The 13,386-nt window shown below is 39.0% G+C and overlaps 1 protein-coding gene across 4 annotated transcripts in view; it reads right to left on the reverse strand.

Annotated features, from left to right (window-relative positions):
• The window catches only part of PLS3 (plastin 3), a 97,024-nt gene that overhangs the window by 46,644 nt on the left and 36,994 nt on the right, over nucleotides 1-13,386 (reverse strand). For 2 of the 4 annotated variants that reach the window (XM_066249476.1, XM_066249477.1), the window contains exon 2: nucleotides 2,328-2,431. The exons of 1 other annotated variant lie outside the window; for it this stretch is intronic. The gene's annotated coding sequence lies outside the window, so the exon portion shown is untranslated. The remainder of the gene's footprint in view (nucleotides 1-2,327; nucleotides 2,432-13,386) is intronic. One more of the 4 variants, XM_066249478.1, reaches the window with a different exon arrangement.

Genomic DNA, 13,386 nt, shown 5'->3' on the forward strand with positions numbered 1-13,386 from the left:
CCTCAATTAAATGAAGTGTTATTCCCACAACTGCCATTCTTCTCATCAGTAAACCTAAATTACTAAAAAAATGTACTTATTATTATTATTATTATTATTTTTTACAGAGACTGAGAGAGGGATAGATAGACAAGAACGGAGAGAGAGATGAGAAGCATCAATCATCAGTTTTTCGTTGCGACACCTTAGTTGTTCATTGACTGCTTTCTCATGTGCCTTGACCACAGGCCTTCAGCAGACCGAGTAACCCCTTACTCGAGCTGGCGACCTTGGGTCCAAGCTGGTGAGCTTTGCTCAAACCAAATGAACCCATGCTCAAATTGGCAACCTCAGGGTCTCAAACCTGTGTCCTCCGCATCCCAGTCCGACGCTCTATCCACTGCGCCACCACCTGGTCAGGCTGTACTCATTATTATTCAATTTCAAATTTCATCAGTAAAATTTTGTGGAAATAAGGTTATATCCTTGATATCAAAAATATAATAATCTCAATTTTGCCTCTTGGCCCACAATATTTATGGTCTTGATCTTTAAAGAAATGCTGCTACATAGTAAGGAGGTCTGTATCACAATGGTTAATCCCCAAATACAAATCTATTAATAATTTTTAGACAAGGAAATAAAAACATTTATGTGTTGCTTTTTTTTTTTTAACTTTTTTTCTTTTAATCTTTTTAAGAACTTTACTTTTTGAACAGTTTTAGACTCCCAGCAAAATTGCACAGAAAGTAGAGTTCAGTTCCAACATACCCGTTGCCTTCACACACAAGCCTCTCCCATTATCAACATCCTGCACCAGAGTGGTACATTTGTTACAACCTACATTAACACATCATAATCACTCAAAGCCAATAGTTTACATTAGTTTCACTGTTGTTGTATTTTATGAGTTTTGACAAACACTGCATAATGATATATAATCACCAATAAAGTATCAAAGAAAATAGTTTCACTGCTCTAAATGTGTTGCCTTTTCAAACTAATATTCTGTGTTAAATTTCACAAACTATACAGTACGAAATACAAATCTGAGATCTTATACTTAACCCTTTTAGACATTTTTATTGAAAATTAAAAAACTACTCACAATGCACCTTTTTTTTTGGTGAGAGAGAAAGGGAGGGAGAGAGAAACAGAGAGAGACAGATAGAGGCATACAAGAAGGGAGAGAGATGAGAAGTATGAACTCATAGTTGCGGCACTTTAGTTGTTCATTGATTGCTTTCTCATATGTGCCTTTACTGGGGGATTCCAGCCGAGCCAGTGATTCCTTGCTCAAGCCAGTGGCTTTGGGCTCAAGCCAGCCACCTTGGGATTCAAGCCAGCGACTATGGGCTCACGGCTATGATCCCACGCTCAAGCCAGAGACTGCGCGCTCAAGCTGGTGAGCCCCTGCTCAATGTGGGCGAGCCCACACTCAAGCTGGTGACCTTGGGGTTTTGAACGTGGATCCTTAGTGTCCCAGGCCAATGTTCTATCCACTGTGCCACCGCCTGGTCAGGCACAACTCATCTTTTTGACATTAAGTCAAATACTCAGTAGAGAGAAGTTCTTAAGAGAGAGCTAGGCGGCATCTGTCTTTTTCACAGCCATAGTTGTCAGGCACGTAGTTAGGCACTCATTAAAATAGTACTTAATAAATATATCCATTCAACAACTATGTACTAAATTCATATTCATTCCCTGAACCCTCACAACACTCTTATATGAAAAAATATATGTACCATCTTTTTACTTATTAGATTAGTTAGGCTGGGAGAATCCACAGAACTAGAAATCAAACCCAGGTTTTTCAAATCCCTAAAAAGTTTTTATTTTTTTATTTTATATTTTTAGAAAAAAGAGAGGGTCAGTCAGACAGGAAGGGAGAGAGATGAGAAGCATCAACTCATAGTTGCAGCACTTTTAGTTTTTCATTGATTGCTTCTCAGATGTGCTTTGATGGGGGGCTACAGCAGAGCCAATGACTCCCTTGCTCAAGCCAGCTACCTTGGGCTCAAGCAAGTGACCATGTGCTCATGTCTATGATCCCACACTTAAAGTTGGCAACCCCGTGCTCAAGCTGGTGAGCCTTTACTCAAGCGGTATGAGCCAGTGACTCAAAACGGCGACCTCAGGTTTTGAACCTGGGTTCTCAGCATCCCAGGCTGACGCTCTGTTCTATCCATTGTTTCACTGCCTGGTCAGGCAAATTTCCTGGGATATTATAAAATGACCATATTATACCATTAGCTCAGTTTCCGCCATAATGTGATATACATTTATAATAACTAATTTAAAAAATTAAATAAAAATAAACTTCACAAGAACATAAAACAGAACTTAGCTGTTCACAAACTTTTCTTGCCTGTGATGTTAAGAGATCACAGAAGATTGACAATTTTTCAGTAGATAAGTTGGGTAAAAACACTTTTGAGAGTAGTCCCAGGATCTATAAGGTAAAGAAAGAACTTTAGTTAGATATGAACTCGGGAATTTGAAAGATTGAGCATAAAAAACAATTTTTTCATAAGTGAAGCTGCAATCCAATGACAGTGCTTTTTAAAAGTCTAGCCTGACCTGTGGTGGCATAGTGGATAGAGTGTCAACCTGAAACGCTGACGTCACTGGTTCAAAACCCTGGGCTTGCTTGGTTAAGACACGTATGAGAGCTCTGCTTCCCTGGCCCCTGCCTTTCTCTCTCTCTCTCAAATCAATAAATTAAAATCTTAAAAAAGTCTATATTTTAGTAATATGATGTTCAATACTTCTGGTTACAAAAATACTATATAGGATTTATTCAAAATTTCTTCACACAGAATTTAAGTAATCATGCTTTTAATATAGAATTATCCATCTCCATGAATTATACCATATAGGATAATGGCACAGAAAGTCTGAAAGTGAGACTGCCTCAGAAAATTCAAAACACAAGGCCTCTCCTTTAGAGATAAAGGTCCTTTCCAGTTTGGGCAGTTTGTGAGTCAGAAATAATCTAAAGTATGTGAGTTAAAAAAAAAAGACATTTAATTTTATTCTCATACGACCATATCACTTCCTTACAAAAGAAAAGTAGACAAAGATGGTTCTGGACAGAACCCTGCCTGCCCCACCCTTCATTCCTGCTGACCAGTGGGTTTTGACTAAATCCTTCCACTTCTCCCCTTTGCAGGCAGCAGGGTTGAATAGGGCGGAAATCTATTTCTCTCTTCATCGTAACTTTCCCCAACACAATACACTTTTATCCTCACACAATTTTATCAATATTTTAGGCATTTGTTAGATGCCTAGTTCCTAACTCTCAAGGTATTTACAATCTGAAAAAGGCAAACATGTAGATAATTATAATTCAACCCAAAGTGAATTAGTGGCCACAATAAAAGATATAGAAGGGAAGAGGCTCTGGAAAGGGTAAGGATTATTAATTCCTTTGAACACAGGTTAGGAAAGCAGTACTTTTTTCTCCCTTACACAATGAGGAAATACTTACATTTCATAGAAATGATTTGAAGGTATCCATATACTTAAAAGTATATTAATATAACTCAGCATTAAAAAACCCAAAATATATTTTCAAGCTTTCTAACTTCTTATTCCTGTCTAACTATCTTAATGAAAGCCTAAAGCGACTTCTTCCACACCTGTAAAAGATTTTTCATCTACAAGTGACATTACGAGGCACACCTGAATAAGAATAAAAAGAACTGAAAAATGTATATATCCGCTAAACAACCTTTCTGGGCACATTTGGTCCAGAGTAAAAGAATAGTTTAATTTAAAGTCTTTCACTTAAATGTGCTCAATTTCACTTACTTATAACTATTTGAAAGCAAATAAATAAATGTTACTCTGAAGTAAGCTAAAACTAAAAAATATAAAGTCAAAGTTAAAGGCTCACAATATATGCTTTAGTTGATACAAATCAGTCTTTAAATTAGCTATTTATTTCAGACCCCCGCATCCCCTACATAAATTAAAAGATAAAAAGGTTTTGTCCTTAAGACTCCTCTTAGTATTTGATTGTGTCTTTTATGAAACTGAGTAACTAAATGCTATCTTTTTTTATTGTGTTGAAAAGTCTTCTCTTTTTAAAATTATTTACTTATTTTTAATTGAATTTTATTAGGGTGACACTGGTTAACATAATTATACAGGTTTCAGGTCCAATTTTACAACATACTGTACATGGTATTGTGTGTTCACCCCTCAAGTCAAGTCTTAGTCCATCACCATTTATCCCCCCCCATCCCCCACCTCGCAATCGCCACATAGTTGTTCATGTCCATAAGTGGTTTTTCTTGTCCTTTCTGCTCTATCCCTCCAACTCCCTCACCCAATACTCCCCTACCCCGACAGCTGTCAGCCTGCTCTCTATATATGAGTCCGTTTCTATTTTGTCCGTTAGTTCATTTTGTTCATTAAATTCCATATATGAGTGAAATCTTTTTTTTTTCCCTTTTCTTTTTTTTTTTGTATCTTTCCGAAGCTGGAAACGGGGAGGCAGACAGACTCCCGCATGCGCCCGACCGGGATCCACCCGGCACGCCCACCAGGGGGCGATGTTCTGCCCATCCGGGGCGTCGCTCTGTCGCGACCAGAGCCACTCTAGCCCCTGAGGCAGAGGCCATGGAGCCATCCCCAGCGCCCGGGCCCTCTTTTGCTCCAATGGAGCCTCAGCTGCGGAGGGGAAGAGAGAGGCAGAGGAAGGAGAGGGGGAGGGGTGGAGAAGCAGATGGACGCTTCTCCTGTGTGCCCTGGCCAGGAATCGAACCCAGGACTTCCGCATGCCAGGCTGACGCTCTACCACTGAGCTAACCGGCCAGGGCCAAGTGAAATCTTATGGTGCTTTTCTTCTCTGACTGGCTTATTTCACTTACAGCAATGCTCTCCAGGTCCATCCATGTTGTCACAAAAGGTAAGTTTTCCTTCTTTTTGTGACTGCATAGAATTTGAATTCTCTCATCTGCAGAGCACTTTGATTGTGTAATTATACCACATTTTTTTTAATCCACCTACCTACTGATGGGCACTTGGGTTGTTCTTCAGAGAAAACATCCCATTTAAATAATTTAAGAAAGACTGCCAGGTAGGTAGCATTAACAGATTTTTAAAAATTATGTTCTTCCAAATTAAAGTTAAGGAAGCTGTACTGCTCTTCATGGAGCATTGTACTTTGGGGCCTTCTCCTGTCAAAGCAACTAAAACATCCCAGACTAGGGCTTAGAAGCTAGACAGAGGATTTGACATGATTATTGCCCTTCATTCAGTCTTGAGCCCCTATAGCAAGCTGTTGTTCTTTACCCAAGAATGTAGTTGTTTTAATGAAAAGACTGTTGGTTGTGGAATCAGAAGACGTCAATTAGTGCCCGGGCATTGCTATTTCCTATCAGTTTGTCCATGAGCAAATTTATTTAATTTCTCTGATCCTCAGTTTCCTCATTTGAAAATAACAATAAATAATACCTGTTTCACCAATGGTCCTTGTGAAGATTAAACATGACACGTGAAAGTACATTGTAAATATAAAGTATTTTACAGCAACTTCAAATCTTAAATGAAAGGAAATGTGGGCCCTGGCTGGTTGGCTCAGTGGAAGAGCATTGGCCTGGCGTGTGGAAGTCTCGGGTTTGATTCCCAGTTAGAGCACACAGGAGAAGCGACCATCTGCTTCTCCATCTCTCTCTCTTTTTTCTCTCTTTCTCTCTCTTCCCCACCTGCAGCCATGGCTCAAATGGTTTGAGCAAGTTGGACCCAGGCACTGAGGATGGCTTCATGGCCTTGCCTCAGGTGCTTAAATAGCTCCATTGCTGATTAATGGAGCAGTGGCCCCAGATGGGCAGTACATCCCCCAGTAGGGGGCTTGCCAGGTGGATCCTGGTCAGGGCACATGTGGGAGTCTATCTCTCTGCCTCCCTGCCTCTCACTTAATAAAAAAGAAAGAAAATGTGGAATAAATGAATGTCTAATTGTGAGAGGCTATATTAATACAGGGTGGGGCAAAAGTAGGTTTACAGTTATAAGTCTGTGACATACAGAGTTTATTTTTGTATAATTATTTATATATTATTGTATTATTTGCCAATGAAGAGCTGTAAAACTACTTTTGCCCAACACTGTATAAAGCATACATTCTACTGAAAAACCTTTTAAATGGGATATATGAAAAGTTATCTCATTTGTCCTATAATTACTGCTTAGAGCATAATAGATGTCCTTCATATATAAAAACTATAAGCTTTTAGCCAAAGTAATTTTAAAAGGATAAGCCTAAAGAAAAGCTGATACCTACTTTTTACCCATGACTCAATTTGGCTCCTTCACCAGGTGTTTCTAAACACTACTTGAAGAGTAGACAGGGGATACTAAAAAAAATATACAAATTTTACTTTAAATATTTCGGGACCACTTTTAAAAATAGCTAACAGCTTGTCAATATTGTTACACTGCTCGTAACTTGCACTTTTTCCCCATAAGCAATGAAAAATAAAAGGTGAAGAAATAAAAAATATTACTTGCTGAATAAAAAAGTTCAACCTCAAATTCATAGTATGTGATTTACAGGCAAACAGGAAAGTCTGAGTTTCCCCCTCTGTCTTCCCACAAAAGTGAACCTTATTTACGTGGAGGGAGAGACAGAGCTAATATTTTTTAAAAAATTGATTTTCCTCCATTTAAATTTACCAAATAAAATACTAATCAATATAGGAAAGGCTCCCAGGTCTCCACATTTTTTTTGAATTCTCTCATCTGCAGAGCACGTTGATCTGTCTTCAGCTCTGAAGCCTGCATCTTCTATAAAGGGAAAAGAGCAGGGAAAAAAGCAAAACTCTCCCTCTCCCTAAGCATCTGAGGTACAGGAAAAGAGATTTTCAAATAAGGGAATAAAACAAAAGCAAACAAGACCTTGTTTGTTTTTTCCTAAAAGGATACGGTGTACAACAGGGTCTGAATTCAGGGCGTCACCCATAGAGGAATCTTATGCCTATGAAGTCATCGCTAATTACGGAGTTTGACTAACAATACGGCAATTATGAAACCACTCCACTGACTAGACTTAACCCTGAACACAAATCTTTGTTGAGAAAGGTGTACCTGCAAATGACTACCTGAAACTACTACTCAAATTCTGGAAGGTATTTGACGGGAATGAGAAGGGGTGCCTGTTTTCATCCCCTAAAGTGCTTCAGTGTAGGAATGCAGCTGACTGAGTAATCTATTTACTAATCTGTGTCATTTGGTACCACGTGAGCCAAGAGGCAGAGCACACACATTGGGACACTCATCCGTGGATAATTAAGAGCTGATAATGAAATATTTTTTTCTTGACATTGAAAGGCAACTAAAAGAAAATGGGAGGGGATATATGCACCACAGACTATCCCAGCCACTAGTATGTCAGATAAATAGAATTGGGGAAGCAAGACTGATTACTTAAATCAGAGATTTGGCGACACATACTTAAGCCAGTGCCATGAAGAAGCAACAAAGAGTGGGCAAAATATGGAGAATACATTATTTGACTTTAAATGAAAAGAAAAACCATAACTGTCACTTTTATGTGTGAATAATACAACAGTGGTCAACAAAAAGGTGTCTATTTATCCCCTTTCCTCCATACAAAACAGGCAGGGCTTTGGAACACCCACACTTCACATACCTACCTGTACCAACAGAAACTGCCACCCTGTCTCCTCCCTAGTTAGGCAAGTCAGCAGCACTAGTCTCTAGGTCAGCTGGGTGTGCAACCCTGAGCTACAGCTCACCTACTCTTACTATGATCACCCAAGCTCCAGTTCTGTGTTTCCGAATGACTTTAGAATATTTTGGGCCTGGCCAGTGGCTCAGTGCATAGAGAGTCAGCTGGGTATATGGATGCCCCTGGTTTGATTTCTTGTCAGGGCACACAGGAGAGGTGACCATCTGCTTCTCTTCCCCCTCCCTTTCCCCCTTCTCTTCCCATAGCCAGTGGCTTGATTGGTTCGAGTGTGGCCCTGGATGCTAAGGATAGCTTAGTTGGTCTGAGCATGTCAGCCTCAGGTACTAAAAATAGCTTGATACTTGAGCATCAGCCCCAGACAGGGTTGTTGGGTGGATTCTGGTTGGGGCACATGAGGATGTCTGACTCACAATCTTCCCTCCTCTCAGATACAAAAATAATTCAACTTGAATGTCTACCATATTCACCCACTTAGCTATTTGTAGTCAAGCCTTAACTGAAGGCTTGGTATGTACTAGGCAGTGTTGGGTGCTACAAGTACAAAGAATTAAGACCCAAAGTTTCCTTTTCTCGAAGAGCTTACTATTATCTAGTGGGGGAAACAGATGGAAAAAGAAAGATATATTAGTGTTATAATGCTATTATAGTCATATTATTTACTGATAGGTGTCAGGAAAGGTTTTCCAGAGAAGGTAACTTTTGAACTTTATCTTAGAACGTAAGTAGAAATATCTCAGACAGATGTCAGGAGTAAAGGCTTTCTAGGCACAGTGACATAAAGAGATAATGATATTTAGGAGCTGGAGAAAGAGTGGTTGGAGCATTGTGCCTAGAGTTTTTGATAGATACAACTGGAGCAGCAGGTCAGGATTCAAATTAGAAGAACTACAGTCAAAATTTGGACTTGCCCGTCTGGCAAAAGGAGAAGGAAGTTCAGTGAGGATTACAGTCAAGAAAGTCTAAGTGTCTACAATTGAACTTATTGCTACATTATTTCTCTCCTTTTCAACTCTCTCTCCTGCTAAATCAGATCTCCTTTTCAACTTCCCCACTTTCTTCAGTCTACAGGTTTACAAATTTGGGGCCGAAATTTGGCCACAAGAAGCAGAGGGAGGAGTGAAGTAAATCACTAAGCATTCTGGATTCTTCCATCACACCCTTTTTTCAGCTCATGTCTGGCCTAATCCAAAACCTTATTAGCTAATCTGTCTAGTCCTGTCTCCCTCCAATGTCATTTTTATACTGCTAAGTTCCTGAAGAGCTGATTTATGATATATTCCACACAATAGAAAACCCCAACTTTAAAGCACAACATTCAAGGTCCTACACTTTTCTATATTGAGACTTGCCTATTTTTTCAATGTTACTTCCCATTACACGCACTGCATCCTTGAATCACACTCTTTAAAGATACCCCATTCCCAAGCAGGCCATGTATTTCTTCATCTCCAGTCCTCCTTTGTGGAGTGCTCTTCACCTACCTCTTATATACTCTTCAAGAGCATCTTCAAAGAAGTCTCTGGATGGTCCCCATCTGAGACAAAAATTCTCTATTCTCAGTACTCTCATAGAAATGTGTGTTTTTCTTCTATTACAGCCAGTGCTAGATTCTTTCAGACAGTTCTAACTTTAAATACCTTGATTTACTCTCAGTTCATATGTACAAATTTTTGAATGGGAAAAATATAGTCACCACAATAATAGCATTTAATAATGCTATACAAAGTTCTTTGATGGAAGGTACTGTATCCCATCAATCCTCACATTCCCAGCCCCTATCTCAGTGTCTCCAGAGTAGGTAATAATAATAATTAAGACAATATAACAACATATCATTGTAAGCTTATATTAGAGCAGCTAACACTTATGGAGGACTTACTATTTGCATGAACTATACTAAATGCTTTTTATACATTATCCAAGTTACTTCCCAGAAAAACTCTAAAGAATCAAGTGATATTGTTGTTCCCATTTTCCAAAAGAGCGAACAGGCCTAGAGAATTTGAATAACTTCCACAGAGTCACATAGTTAGAGAGAGGCAGACCCAAGTTTCAAACCCAGGTCTTCTGGACATTAAAGTCAGTATTTTCAATCAATACTATATAGCTTCCTCAGCACAGACTTACTAAATGAACTTATTTCACTAACAAGACTATAAACTTTACTGGAGTACAAATTCAGCTTACTCATCTCTGCATAGACTCCTGCCTCTATAGTCATACAAGTAGATGTGAGGACAGTCAGGCAGGGACACACCATCCTACTGGATTCAGATCACCTGCCTCCTCTACACAGATCCTCAAACGTGGCCAAAGAGAATCATCTCCCCCAATAACAGAGAACCATTCTTTATCAACAGCTCACAAATATTTGTCTAACCACTTGATCAGCAAGTCTTATTTCAAGATGGTTTCTTAAGAACAGAGTCTAAACTTCATCTTCCTCTCTTGTACTCCCATAAAAATACATTGCTTGATGCTGGGCACAGAGGCAAGACTCAAAAAATGATCCAACTGCCTGCCATGTTTTGAGGGAGAGAATAATTCTCAGCATGCCCAATATCCAAATTACTGAAATTATATTAGGGAAGAAACAATAGCCCAGGGTGGTTAAGGGACTTTGCCCAGGACAGAGTTCTGCATCAAATATAAAATTAAAAGAGTGTGTGCCCTGGCCGGTTGCTCAGTGCTAGAGCGTTGGCCTGGCATGTGGGGGACCCGGGTTCGATTCCTGGCCAGGGCACATAGGAGAAGCGCCCATTTGCTTCTCCACCTCCCCCTTCCTTCCTCTCTGTCTCTCTCTTCCCCTCCCGCAGCCAAGGCTCCATTGGAGCAAAGATGGCCCGGGCGCTGGGGATGGCTCCTTGGCCTCTGCCCCAGGCGCTAGAGTGGCTCTGGTCGCGGTAGAGCGACGCCCCGGAGGGGCAGAGCATCGCCCCCTGGTGGGCAGAGCTTCGCCCCTGGTGGGCGTGCCGGGTGGATCCCGGTCGGGCGCATGCGGGAGTCTGTCTGACTGTCTTTCCCCGTTTCCAGCTTCAGGAAAAAAAAAAAAAAGTGTGTGAGAGAAGGTAGTTAACTACTCTTACCATAAAAACAAAAACAAAGAGGCTACATACACACTGCTTTGTAAAAAGAAAGCTCATGCTTTTTATAGCCTATGGAAGGGAATTTCAAAGCTCCTAACAAGCATGACCACAATATTGAGAAGTGTGAACAGTTGCCAGAAAATGTAGATAGAGACCCTTCTGTAGCTAGTACCCACCTGTTTTCATGAAAGGATATGGGATTCACTTAATCTTTGAACTGAAATCACCAAAACTATAATTGTGCAAAACATACAGAATATAGGCAACAGGTTCAGTACAGAATATATATATATATATATTCTAAAAGTTCTTTCTTCAAAACACTGGTGTTAAATGGGTATTGACAATAAGACAGGTCATACTTTTAAAAAATAAGGACACAAATGTTTCCATTCTCTATGGTGCATTTATTCTTATATGTGATGTGCCTGTTTCACTATATTTAATATTGCTTAATTTCAGCCTCATAAATGCTAAGTACTGTGATTAACCACGCCCATTGTATCAGTGTTAATAACTTAGTATAAGCACATACAAACACTCAAGTAACTATGTGATTTTATTTTAAGATTTTTTTAAATCCATAAGCCATTGCTATGGTACCTATAGTTTTTTGGTGATTAGTTTGTAACCTTACAACTGATTTTTCACAGGGAGCATGTGGTTTGAAGTTTTGTTTGCTTCCTTCTAGAACACTTGAACAGACTTTTGGTAAAGGAGTAACTGCAATAGTTTAAGAGATTATATGTATCTTTCTCAATTTAATGATTTGTTACTCTTCAAGTCAAAACAAGTGAATCAAACTCTAAATGTCCCCATATGCGTCACAGGTTCCCAGTCCTGAAAGTTTAAGAAAGGTTCAAGTAGAAAGAAGTGGATTTTACTGTTCATTATTTTAGACCCACAGCATTATTAAAAATTGCTTATTTTAGTCAATGTAAAAAGCACACTTCCATGAAAGCAATATTCAATGTGTACAGCACACTCTACTTAGCAGGTTGTTTTTCAAGCCTAGATCTGGTAATTCTACATTTCAGCTGCAAATTGGTACAACTAAAAAGGGGACATTGCTAGATAACATCAAATAAACTAACAGTATTTTTCCACGAGGCACTGTGTAACAGTGCCTGTATACTGTTAGGTTATACAGTATTTGTGACTAAAGAATAATCAACTGGCTGATGAAACATAAATTTGGATATGTTTAGCAACCATGCTTCTACAACTCACTTAGATTAAAATAATAGAAACACGAAAACATAACATTTCCGATTAACATAGTCTACCATTTGAGAGATGTTTGTGAAATTATTTGAAAAACCTTAGCTACTATTTCCACAATAAAATGTTTTAAATTCCAAATAAATTGAGAAAATACTTTGGAAGGTTCTTGAAGTCACAGAAGGCTGACTATACCCGTTATCCAACCACAAGTAGCAGCCCATCTATAAATGAAATTTTTGTCCTGCGTTCATCCATGAACTTTCAGGAAACTTAAACATTAGCTTACTATTTCTTTTAAAGATTTTATTAATTGATTTTACAGAGGTAAAGGGAAAGAGAAGTAGTTGCTTCACTCTAGTTGTTTATTGGTTGCTTATCTTATGTATCTTGACCCAGAAAACTTAGAGTTTCAAACCGGGGACCTCAGCGTTCCAGGCTGGCGCTCTATCCACTGCACCACCACAGGCCAGACATTAGCTTACTATTTAATGTGAATAAGACATTGCTATCTCCTGCATGTATGCTGCTCCAACAACCCCTGAGGATGAATCAGGAACATATAAAGGGTTATTAAGAAGGGCAGGGGAGCAGAGATAGCTGTTATTTGCCAAGGCATGCATGGGAAACTGTATAGAGTTAAACCAAGCTATCTTAGCTTTCTTTCTACCTCTCTAATATCTACACTAAGCCACCTCAAAATTTAATGTTTGTATTGTTTAAAAGGAGATGCATCATAAAGTCATAGTTGCTAACCAGTAACCCCCCCCTTATCCCCAATTCTTATAGCGCCTTTCAGCATGTGACGACATCAACTCCTCTGTCTCCCCCACTTGTCCGTGAGCTCCAGAGCAGGGCTGATGCCTTATCTGACTTTGTATCTCAGTTTATAATAAGCACCTACGATATGTTTGTTGAATAAACTGTGATGGAAGCAAGTAGGGAAAGTCAACTAACTTAAACATAATGCAGGCTAAATAAATAGTTGTCCATGTGGTTTTGTAAACTGCATATTCTCTCAGAGAAAGCTGTGAACAAAATAGTCAAGACATATAGTAATCTCACATTCTTCACATGTAATTGGCCTGTTAGTATGCTTTTACTATCTACTCTTGATCAATAATTCAAGATACTACAAAACTCTTTAAGATGTTTGTAACCTGTCCTTTGAATTTAGCTGAAAGTCACACAGAAAGATTTTTTTCAGAAACAGTTTGTACTTGCAACAATGGTGGCAATCAAGCAGCACAGTTCACCTTTACAGTACACATCATGTATAAATTCTGTTCTGAGAAATTTGCAACTTAGAGACAAAACTAACATTTAGAAATAAATGTAAATTGTCCCAAACTAAAGCTATACTTAAATATTGTATTATGAAAA

Source organism: Saccopteryx bilineata, chromosome X (assembly GCF_036850765.1).
Source record: "Saccopteryx bilineata isolate mSacBil1 chromosome X, mSacBil1_pri_phased_curated, whole genome shotgun sequence".
In the NCBI taxonomy this organism is placed as follows: Eukaryota; Metazoa; Chordata; class Mammalia; order Chiroptera; family Emballonuridae; genus Saccopteryx; species Saccopteryx bilineata.